Source organism: Octopus bimaculoides, chromosome 1 (assembly GCF_046866305.1).
Source record: "Octopus bimaculoides isolate indiv1 chromosome 1, ASM4686630v1, whole genome shotgun sequence".
Classification (NCBI taxonomy): Eukaryota; Metazoa; Mollusca; class Cephalopoda; order Octopoda; family Octopodidae; genus Octopus; species Octopus bimaculoides.
Window position 1 is genome coordinate 103,718,822 of NC_142928.1, and position 10,000 is coordinate 103,728,821.

Below are 10,000 nucleotides of genomic sequence, written 5' to 3' on the forward strand. Positions count from 1 at the left end.
ATGTATGCATGTATATATGTATGAAGAGCTGTTTTCCTGGGGTTATAACAACAGTAACATCGTCTTATATAGGACTACCACATTCTGTTGGCATATAAACATTACTACCCGGTACTGTTACTGTAGATCTCTCGCTCAGGGATTTAAAACAAGTTGTTTTTCTCTATACGAGATTAGCGACTATGTGTCTCTTAGAATATATATAGTATTTGCAAGTGAAGAGAGATTTCCTCACTTGTTTGAGGTTAGAAACTGTGACATTAGCCACGTCTTTCTATTTCAAATTTTTGAAAATCAGTGTAAATTTTAAGTATTCTCAGTGCATTTTCAACTTCTATTTTTCCTATATATATATATATATATATATATATATATATATATGTATGCATGTATACATATATATATGTGTGTATTTGTGTGTGTATGTATATATATATATATATATATATATATATATATATATATGTGCATATTTATTTATAGGAAGAATTCACAAATAAAACAACAGATGAAAACAGGTGGTGTAGAAAATAAATAGATATATTAGTATAACACTCGGGGATTGAAAAAGTCTTTAACGTTTCGAGCCTACACTCTTCCACAGAAAGGAACACTATATACATCCACTCACAGATCCACACACACACACACACACACACACACACACACACACACACACACACACACACACACACACATACAAATTAAAGGTTCCAATTCAGTTAAATTTTATGCATTTATTAAGTATAATATACATATATATATATCAACGTATCAACCGACATTTATGTTGCATTATGTTTATGATTGAGATGATTGTGAGAAATCTGCATGACTTTTACTCACACACGTATACACACGCACACGCACGAACACACACTCAACCACTCGAAATGCATATACGTACACATAATTTATCGACCCCGAAAGGATGAAAGGCAAAGTCGGCCTCGGCGGAATTTGAACTCAGAACGTAGACAGACGAAATACCGACAAGCATTTCGCCCGGTGTGCCAACGTTCCTGCCACCTCGCCGCCTTGCATACAATATAATATTATTGGAGCAGTTTACACATTCTGTCCTTAAAAATAAGATGGAAAATAAAGAAAGAGTAATGAAAATTATATAAAGTCTAATGCACTTTAGTAGGTAGGAATGGCCGAATTTTTAAGCTACGGAAATTGCACTGAGGCTATCAATTCATAGGGTCCGAATGTATCAAGTGTAGGAAGGCAAGCTGACAAATCTATCTCAGGGACTGCCAAAAATAATACAAAATATGCGAAATAATTGAATTAGTGTCATGTATTATTAATAGCACATCTTGACTTACACACGCCGGAGGGCATTAAATGGGTATACATACTTTCATATATACATAAATACGTACATAATACTTACATAAGCACAGACATATGTTAGTGTATCTACACACACACACACACACACATATATATATATATATACATGCATACACACACACTTACATACATGCATACATACATTTTAAAATTACAATTCGTAAAACAAGTCGCTATTCTCTCGAAGCTTTCGTTGAGCAACAGATCATTCCTAACAAAAGTGAGAAAAAATCCGTCCGATCTAATGTTTAAAGTTATCAACGATGTCACTAGAGAACACATACAATCATGTGAGGTCAATTACAGGAATATAAATACTCTTGTATATACACAGTCGCTATAACTCTTAAAGAACACCTAGGAGAAATCTACAGTGAACAAAGTAACGAAATTATTAAATGGAAACAACCTAAATGGAAAACAAAATTTGAAGAATGGTTAACTACAACAAAATGTAAGGAGCAAAATGAGTTTACACCTCACGAACTCTACCATAGACAAAAATTAATGAAACTGGCAACTCTTCACAACGAGCTCTTGAGGGAAAACTAATCACTTTAAAACAGGAACTCAGGAGGATGAGCGAAAAACTCCGCTCTCGCATGCAAAGTTTTGAACGAGCCAGTATCAATCGCAAGTTTGCTTCCAACCCACAAGCATTATAGAGAGAGATGAGGAAGGAAAACGTTACCATTAAGGAAGCTCCCTCTCAAGAAGATCTTCAATCATTCTGGTCAAAAATTTGGAACGATAAAAGGGATTTCAACATGAATGCAGCATGGTTAAATACAATTGAGAGAGAATACTGTAAAAAAAAAAGCATACAAAATTGATGCAGAAACCTTCGCTGTAGTAGGAGGCAAACTGCCTACTACTATAGGAAGGCACCTGGAAAGGACCTAATAGTTGGATATTGGTACAAGAAACTGACATTTTATAGAAACCAGTTGATATATATGTTCAAAAGGACTATGAAAGGTCACACTGATATACCAAATTGGATTGCTATATCAAGGATAAATCTTGTTGCCAAAAATGAAATCACCGTGATGGCAGGAAACTACAGGCCCATTGCTTGCCTAAACATTATGTACAAACTGTACACAAGTTGCCGCAACTAATTCCTTCAGGACCATTGTGAGTCGAACAACATTGTGACTGATGAAGAGGCTGGTGGAAAGAAGGGAGTGTTGGGATGTGCCGAACAACTTTTAATAAACAAAGCTGTACTGTTTGAAGTAAGAAAACAGCGTAGAAACCTTGTGACAGTATGGTTTGATTATAAGAAGGCATTCGATTCTATCCCTCATTCATGGCTGTTGAAGTGCCTACATCTGGCAAAGTACCCACTACCTTAATTGCTGCTATACAGAGACTCATAAAGACATGGACAACAATTCTCACCCTTCCAACTGAGAGCAAAATAATTGTTTCAGATACGAAAGGCATTTCAAAGGGAATATTCCAGGGAAATAGTCTTTCTGTACTTCTTTTCATTTTGGCACTGAATCCGTTATCGTTCCTACTGCAGAAAACAAACGGTTACGTTCTAGGATCTTCAACTGCTAGAAATATCAATGCAACTCATAATTTCCTTGTAGACGACCTCAAGATTTATGCTAAAAGTGTTTGCAATGCCAAAAAGCAACTGGAATTAAAAACAACATTTTCAGCTAATATAGGCATAGAATTTGGCCAAAATTGTTCATATTTGGTTATAGAACGAGGAAATTCAACCCCCAAACCCCAAACCTGTGCATCAACGGTCACTTTATCTTCCCCATTTCACACAAAGGCATATATGAAAATGTATCATATGAAGGCACATTTTTGGCAACAAGATTTGTCCTTGATATAGCAATCCAATTTGGTATATCAGTGTGACCTTTCATAGTCCTTTTGAACATATATATCAACTGGTCTCTATAAAATGTCAGCTTCTTGTACTCTATAAAGATAGAGTGACCCGAAAATATTACACCAGACTTAGGAAAATATGGCAGTCGGAACTCTCCTCATACAACAAAACAATATCCCACAATGAATTTGCAGTACCAGTGCTGATCCCAACATTTGGGATACTTGTTTGGTCTGTAGAGGAAATCCACTCCATAGATATCAAAACCTGCAATATCCTGACATCAACTTGGAAGTTCCACAGAAACAGTGATGTGCACAGGTCCTACTTGAGAAGAAATGAAGGTGGTAGGGGCCTGAGATCAGTGCAGACGACCTTCGAATGCCGTATGCTATCACTCAGGCAGCACCTGTTGAACAACAACAGCAAAAATAAATATATAAATGCAGTGCTGGAAAGTGAACTGAGAAACATCGTATGAGTTGGCAGTGAGCTCCTCAAGAATCACTCTCTTCCTGATGATCTATACAGCCCCAAAACAGCTGGGCTCTCTTACCCCATACAAAACCTGGATGGAAAGCACTCAGCATACAAAAACAAGATTATATGTGGGTATGTTGCCCGGAAGCTTCAAGAAGACAGTAGAATTGACACGAAGTGTAGCCTCTCTTGGACACAAGGCCACTACATCACATCACACTTTGAAGGCTATGCGTTTGCAATCCAGGAACAGGAGATTGCAACAAAGTACATATGAAGAAGAGAGACAGTGTCACTCTTGTAATCCCAAAGTGCAACCGCATGTGTAGGCTATGTCATGTTTCTGTGGAAGACATCATGCATGTGATTAGCAGCTGTCCTAAAATGTCGTCAGGGTACTACCTCTCTATGCGGCACGATGTTGTTGCTAAAACAATTTACAACGCACACACGCACACACATATATATATATATCGGTATGTGTGTGTGTGAGTGTGTCTGTGTGTCTTTTGTCTGCCTATGTCCCCCATCGTCACCTGACAAGTGATGTGTGCATCTCTCTCTCTCTCTCTCTCTCTCTCTCTCTCTCTATATATATATATATATATATATATATATATATATATATATATATATATTTCTATATATATTTGTATATATATTTATATATAGATACATAGATATACACACACACATATATATGTACATATATACACATACATATATTTATGCTATATGTACATGCGTGTGTAAAACACTAAATCACCTACAGTCATCATGTCTACCATACCACCATACCACCATACCACCGATATTGTAATCTGGTGATTTATATACCCATTTTTTCTTATGTCTTTTTCTTTATTTTTGGTTTGTTCTGTAGCTCCAAGTTCTGATTCTGTGGACGTTAGTTATGTCTAATATATTTAGGCAGGATATGAACTAAGCGTTTATGATGGAAGTTATTACTTTAATTCATGTCATTGTACTTCGGAAATGGATACCAGAATGCAGCTGAAAATATTCACTTCCGTCTGAATTGCTAAATTACTTAAATGAGTAAGTGAGAAAGGCCGAGAGAAGAACGAATGTGTCCGCATATGCGTGTATCTGTGTTAGTGCGTGTGTTTGTGTGTGCATATGTTTGTATGTGTGTGTTTGTGTGTGTGTGTGTGTGTATGTGTGTGTGCGTGTGTGTGTAAAGGAAAGCAATAGAAGTTGAAGGAGAAAGAGAAAAGAGAGATATATAATGAGATGTAAGGAGATATTCATTAATGTACCATAGCAATTAGGATAGCCATGTTGTATAAAATATGTAGTTATGTCGAACTACTAACCTACTAAGCTATTCTACTGTATTTTGTACGACCTCTGAAATAACACACATATACATAATTATAAATGTGTGTATGTATGTATATGTCTCTTTTTCATAAGATCTATAATTGGGTAGAAATATATTAAAAACAAAAGGAAAGTAGAGTGCGGTGGAACAAATAGAGAACAGGAGAGACACTGTGTAAAAGAATATATAGATAAGATAGGAGTGCCTCGACCAGAAAATCTGAACCCTTTGTAGCTCAGTGCCTCCTCCCATATAGTTTGCAATATATATATATATATATAAAGTTTCACCCCTTGACTTTCCATTATATATATATATATATATATATATATATATATATATATATATATATATATATATATATATATATATATATATATATATATATATATATATATATATTCTTTCTCACTATTTGTGTGAAAAATCGTAAACGTTAAATCCTATTTTGACATTAATTCACTTGAAGAAAACGGTCTTTTACACGATTTTATTGATTTGTTCATCTATATATATATATATATATATATATATATATATATATATAAAACGTCTGAAACAGCTGTAGTGTGCCTTATCCTATTTGTTTTATATATACCAGCAACTTATTTTGAGAAGCTAATTTTGAGCGATAGTTTATTATCCATGTTGTGATATACCTTCCCATCCCTTTCAGCATATGTCTTTTTGTATATATTTGCGTAAATTTATATTAAAAAATGTTTGAGGAGTCAAGGGCTTGGTGTAACGAAATTATATTCTCGGTGCATCGTTAGTTTGTTTCTGCTCAATGATAACGTCATGTCCTACTTATGTTCTAATCTCACGAAAATCTTTCAAAAATGTGTTTAAAATATAAATATCGTACTTTTTCTGAGAAAAATCACAATCTTTCAAATCTTTCTAAACAGCCAGGTTTCCCGAAGTGTTCCCTTGATATCAGCCATCTTTTTGTGAGCTCAAAAGAGAGGCAACACTATGATTGAGATATTTCCAATCAATTTTATGCAACGTTTTTCAATCTTTACATTCCACAGTATTTTATTTTAAACATTATTTGTGCAGCTATAATGCATATTCGAAGTTATAACTTTATAACATTATATGATTTAAATTCAATTGTGTTTTGTTACAGTAAAGTTTAGGATGTAAAAGATACAAAACAGGAGCAAAGGAATGCAACTGAGAGTGACATGAAATCAATTCTTTTGTATTTACTGTACACGTTACGGAAATAGTTATCTAAGCTCATATTTTTCTTGTATCACAAATTAAATTAAATAAGTAAATAAGAAATATTCTTAAGCTTTATAATTACCGGATATAATGTAAGAGTTTCCTGCATTATAACGTCACTTTAATTTCCAGAGTGAGTAAGAACACTGACGAATATGAAGTGTGCGTTAAGTTTTGTTAATGTCCTGTAATTCTCAAATATCTCAAGCTCCGTGAATGTGTTGTATGTGTAAAGCAAATGTACCCACTTACCCAGTTAGATGGCAAGATAATGAATACTTAGAACCACATTAGATTTAAGCTTTAGTTGTAACATTCTATCACTGGATCGTTGTCTTCTATACATTCATGTATAAATATATGCATACATATGTAAATATGTTGATACATACGTATATATTAAAATATATTTATTATGTGTGTGTGTGTGTGTGTGTGTGTGTGTGTGCGCGTGTGTGTGTAAATGTGTGCGTATATGCAAATTATGTGGGCATAAAATGTGTGTATCTATGCTTGGAATGTACCGGATCAATTAGTGATACGGTTAATATGTCTATTTTTCATTCATTCTTACACACACACACGCACCTATATATATATATACACACACACATATATATTCATTGTATTTATGTGTGTATATATATATATGTATGTATTATAAAAATACATATAAGGATATCATTGTTTACAATAATATCAAGTGGTATAGCATGCATAAAAAAAAAAACATGAGATAAAAAATTATTAATTAATAATTATCAATTAATAATTTTTTTATCTTATGGTATTTTTTATAAATACCACATACATTTTTTGGCTAATTTCTGGAAGTACATGGGCATTTTTGTATTTGCTGGCGATAAGAAAGACCGTACATGGCTTTTCCGCTTATGATAGCTGGCCTTGCCAATTATTTTATTTTGCTAAATATAGCTTGAAACCGTTGGTTCGGAAAATAGATGGTAAATGTTTTTATTTTTCATTCCCTTTCGAAATTATCCCTAATTGTGGTGTAGAGTTTTGACTGCTCCTTCTAGCGGGTTAGATGTCCTATTATAGACATCTCTGATGTGTTTAAATGTACACTGTATTTAAATGAATAATATATAATCTATTGACTAATTTTTTCTTCTAGCTAGACCACTGATAGCAAATAGAATTTCCAAAATTGTTTTCCTACCCACAGATTTATTAATATATATATATATATATATATATATATATATATATATACATACATTGATATACACATGCATACACACTTCTGCCATGTAACCACACACGTGCTTTTCTTGGACTATTCTTTTCCTTCTCTCCGGACCTCCTTTCCTATTTCTGACGAAGCGTCATGCACAAAATGTCACACAGTCCAACTTTTTTCCATCTTAAACTGAGCGTCCCTTTGATTTCGTTGTTTTTATTTTTATTTTCGATTTGCCTATAAATATACGCATGCATACATACGTATATGTATATATAAGTCCGTATAAGCATATAATATATGCATATATACGTAAATGTATGTGTGTGTGGGTGGGGTGGGGATGAGTGTGTGTGTGTGTGTGTGCGTACGTATGTATATACGAGGAGGTTCTGAAAAGTTCCTGGTTTTAAGGGTATCGCTGTAGGCCTAGTTGGCGGGCCAAACCTCCGATTTCTTATACAGGTCTTAGAAAAACTCAAGGGCATAAGTGAGTGAATCTGAGAGGAGAACATGTTGCATAAAGTCATAATTAACTGATCCTCCCGTAAATTCTTTTACACAAAGCTAGGAACTTTTCAGCATCCCTCAAAACAAAAGACTGGAAAAATTCGGTATATTTTTAATTCCGTGTTACACATGTTTCATCACAGGATAGGAGTTACAAAAACATACATGCTGGTAACAATAATAAATATTATTTGTTAATCTTTGCCTAGAGAATTACGGACAGGAGAAACTCGTATCATGTAATTCGTATACGTGTAACGTGGAATTACAAATATACTAAATATTTTCAGTCTTTTGTTTTGGTATGTAATTACTCTGCAAATGGAATTCACCAGAAATTTCAAATTTGCCTCATTTAAAACAAACATCTAACATTTGATTACCGTTATCTATCTATCTATCTATCTATCTATCTATCTATCTATCTATCTATCTATCTATCTATCTATCTATCTATCTATCTATCCGTGCATGCATGCATGCATGCATCCATCCATATGTACATACATACATACATACATACATACATACATACACACATATAATGAACCACAATAAACTTGTGATATAGGTAGAAATAATACTCAAATGTTCAGCTGTCTTTTTTTTGCCACAAAAAGAAAGAAGAAAGGGGTGGAAGGGGGTTAACATTCATGCATTGGATTCTCTTTAAGATGAAAATTAGCAAAAATCTATATATTTGGTAAGGGGAAGGACAAAGACTTTTGAGTTGTCCAGAGGAAATGAATATGAAGCTATTCGTTCCATCAGGAGTATACAAAAATTGTTCTATAAAAATATTTAAAAAATCTATGTCATATGTTTGCAATGCATCAGGTATGTTAACAGGGAATAGTACTAATGATCCAAGGTAGTACGAGTGAAGGATAGGGTAAGATGCTAGCACATTATGTCAGGTTTAGAGCTGCTGTCTATAATGAATTATTAAGAAGGATTATCTGCAATAGCCTCGGCCATGTCTTCAGTAGCAGTGCACAGCCAAATTTATGAGCAACACTGCTAAATTAAAGAGAAAGTAACATGTGATGTGTAGTCATGTAACTGTCCTATGTGATCAAGGAGAGGATGATGTTGATGTGACTTCTTCTGGGGATCTGTCAGGAGTGTACGATAACGACATTAATGCATCGGTTGACACTTCTTTCTTATCACTTTGTGAAGGGGTTAATAATATAGCTGATGAACAGGATCTGTATCATATTACATTGTTGATTTCAGTTCAGCTTCTCTCAAATGTGCCTTTTCCCAGAAATCTAGATCAACAGCATGTGTTTGAGCATTGTGACTATCATCAATATGCACCGTTGAAATAAACTTCAGTTCTACTGGACATGCTTCGCGAAGTATAATAGCATAGGGGTTCATCCACTGTATGTAAGGAATCAAATCAGCCGTGGATAATCCTGACACTGCTAATGCGACAGACTTGGAAGCCATATGATACAAAGCTGAGGACGCTATATCATTGCTTTTAAAGCGCAGACAAGAAATGTCTAACATACACAAATCTATTAAGCGAGTTACATTTGAGGAATATTGTGAGAAGACAAAACCATCTTCAGCTATTTTACCAGCATTAACAAGCTGAAGGTAGATATTTAACCAAGCAGTCACTGTCATTGGAGACAAATCCCAGCTCAAGTACCTTTAGCATAACTAGTTCTTGGTTGAAAATCTCTGCATCATAACAAGCACCATCACTGACATAAGCAAAATCGGAGAGTTTTGGAGGATAAACTTCCTCCAACTTGACTGCAATAAACAGTGAAGTGATTCCTATAAATTGAAGTTGCTGTTTAATCACTCACTTTTCATTTGACAAATAACGATCTGTAAAATCGAGTGATAAATAGTAGGTCTTTCGATGTAACTTATATAAGCCAATTTAATAAAATTGCCCTCATCTTATACCGTAAAAAGGGATGCCGATCCAATATACGTAGATCTTCAGTATAATTGTGTTCTTTTTCCAACACACACACAC

General features: G+C 34.2%; 1 pseudogene; it reads right to left on the reverse strand.

Moving 5' to 3' along the window:
- Nucleotides 1–9,070: 9,070 nt before the first annotated feature.
- On the reverse strand, nucleotides 9,071–9,989 carry LOC149137659 (G1/S-specific cyclin-E pseudogene; annotated as a pseudogene).
- Nucleotides 9,990–10,000: the final 11 nt, after the last annotated feature.